Here is a 2,821-nt window from a genome sequence, read left to right on the forward strand (position 1 = left end):
CGAGCACACTCCACGTGGACTCCATATTTATTCATTAATGTTTTATCCGGATGCACAGGAAACGTAAAATTCAAATGCATTACCCGTAATTTCCAGACTGGCTTGGGGCATATCGATTCGGCCTAGCAATATCAATACTAAATTCCCGATTTTCTTCAAGTTTTTGCAATCTGTTGTACTGAATATAGAAGATCTTTTTAATAAAACCAGTATTTAAAAAAAAAATGCTATATTTTCTTAAAAATATAGTATAAAAAATCTGAAAGGTTTCAGATTTTAAATTACGTCCAAAGGGACGTTTTCTTAACTTGTGCGTTACCTTTTTTTTTATTAAATATCATGTTCTTCTCACTTAAACCATAATTCAGTTCAAGAGCAATATGGGAAATGAATTTTAAAATGAGCACATGTTTAGAATATCTTTAGAATATACACACAGTCTCGTGCGCTGGAGATAAAAATGTTCTTTCTTTGGTACAACGTTCCCATGAGTTTGTTACTCAAAAATTCGTTAAAGTTTGACAAAATATGAAATCGATAATAAAACAAGTTCCAAATTTCAAATTTTTGCCTCCAGTTACGCATATTCGCAAGACGATTACGTTATTCAAAATTGGCTATAGGTACGGTAGTTGTTTTATCACAATGCGAGAAACATGCATACATTCATGCAGATTTTTCATTATTTTATAAGGTATTTCTCTCGCCTTCCTAGCGTGCCTTCGTGGTGTAGTGGTTCTGCACGCTGAGCGGGTATTCCAGAGGTCCGTGGTTCGATTCCCGGCGAAGGCGATTTCTCATTTTTCATCTTGCCCGCTTCCCCCCCCCAAAAAAAAAATTCTAATGTCTCTAAAAGTTAATTCCTTTAAATATAATACAGGGCGATAATATTCGGTGGCAACAATTTGAAAAGTGAAGCAACGCTCGCAGTGAATCAACGCAAAATGCCAAAACGAAATTAATAGTTTTTATGGGCAAATTGCTTTGTTCGACTAAAAAATTAAGAACAATTAATGAAATTAATTCTGAAGAGTTTCAGCTTTTAACTGTCACCCAGAAGAGTTTGCTAAGGTTTTTTATGCTATCTCTGTGCTAGCAGCCTATCAGTCTGCTGTAATGATCTAATCTTTTTAGCTTTATTATTGAGCATCATTTTCTTGCACTTACGTCATATACAGTTCAACAGCAAAGTAACAAAAATTTTAAAAGCAATATAGCAGTATACGTTAAGAATTACCGATGCAGCGTTAAGTTGTTGGTACACATTTTATCTTTTTTTTTTTTTTTTTTTTTTTTTTTTTTTTTCAGTCTTCTCTTGGTTTATCAGATGAATGTTTAGTTTTGTTATTAAGCTTGCTTTGCAATTTTTTTTTTGGTCTTTTTATTATTAATGTTTTGTGTGTTTACTTTATTTTTTAAATACTACGTTCTTGGCGCTTACGCCACACAAAATTCGACTTAACAGTAAAATTATAAGGCATTTCTCCCGCCTTCTTAGCATGCCTTCGTGGTTTAGTGGTCAGCATGCTAGACGCATATTCGAGAGGTCCGTGGTTCGAATCCCGACGAGGGTATTGATCATTTTTCACATCTCTTGCATGTAAGACCTAATGTCTCTATAGTGGCGCCCGAAGTAAAATGGCAGTGGATAATGATTCTCCACCAACAGGATTTAGAGATTGGGGCCCCTAATCCCCAGTCGCCCTTTAAAAGGACGACTATATAAAGTATTTCTCCCGACTTCTTAGCATGCCTTCGTAGTGTAGTGGTCAGCACACTCGACGCGTAGGTCCGTGGTTCGAGTCCCTCCTAGGGCATTGTTCATTTTTCATCTCTCCTGGTTCGAAATAACCTGTCTCTACAAAATCACAAAATATTTAAAAACAGCATATCTTTAGAACTTCGGAAAAGCAGTCTCGCTTCCTGGGCATCAAAATATTTATTTTTCTTACAGTGTTGCCACTGCTCGCTTTGAACTTCTTGAGACTGTTAATGAAAAATTCGTTAAAGCTTTCCAAAACATGAAAATTGGAAATTCAAAATAGGTAATAAAACAAATTTGAAATTCAAAATTCAGGCTTCCGGGTGCCCAGGTTCGGATGGAGAATTACGCTAATTAAAATGGGTGAGTTCTAGTTACCGTTATTTTTTCGTAATGCGCCAGACATACATCCATTCATGCAGATTCTTCATTATTTAATTTCTTAAAATATAATGCAGGGCTCTAATATTTGGCGGCAACAACTTGAAAAGTGAGTAGTGATCCAACGCAAAATACCGCAACTAATATCCCATTCAGGAATTTTCGGGCTAATGATTTCCGGACGGTATTAAGATCTTCTTTTTGAATGATATGTAATGTTATTGCTGTGCTTTAAATTTCCATAGTGAGGCGACTTTTCTAAGTGTGGTTATTTTCTAAGTGCAATTCACGCGATCAATTACTATACTACAATATTGCTCAAATTTACTCAAAGTAATTGTATTTTATACTTCTGAATTAATCTCATTAGTATAATCGCAATATACTCCGGAACTTGCGCCTAAAAGCAAATGTTGGAATCAACTTTCAAAACAACTCCTATTTTTAGACATCGAGAATCATCTTTTATTTCTGTTTCGCCATTCAAATCACCCACGAAAACATTATCATCAAAAGGGACATTTTAGATTCATTAAGCCGCCATTGACTCTACCTATAGGGTGCCGATCTGATTTGAAAACAGAGTAGCAACTTAACCTTTTTTGTATAGGCGTTTTAAGAAAGTTTTCGAATGAAATTCGAACGTACCACACCTTAGGCATGTGGCAGATCTGCGAT

This window comes from Stegodyphus dumicola, chromosome 3 (genome assembly GCF_044657685.1).
Source record: "Stegodyphus dumicola isolate Sdum_Otavi_A_Nest chromosome 3, ASM4465768v1".
Classification (NCBI taxonomy): domain Eukaryota; kingdom Metazoa; phylum Arthropoda; class Arachnida; order Araneae; family Eresidae; genus Stegodyphus; species Stegodyphus dumicola.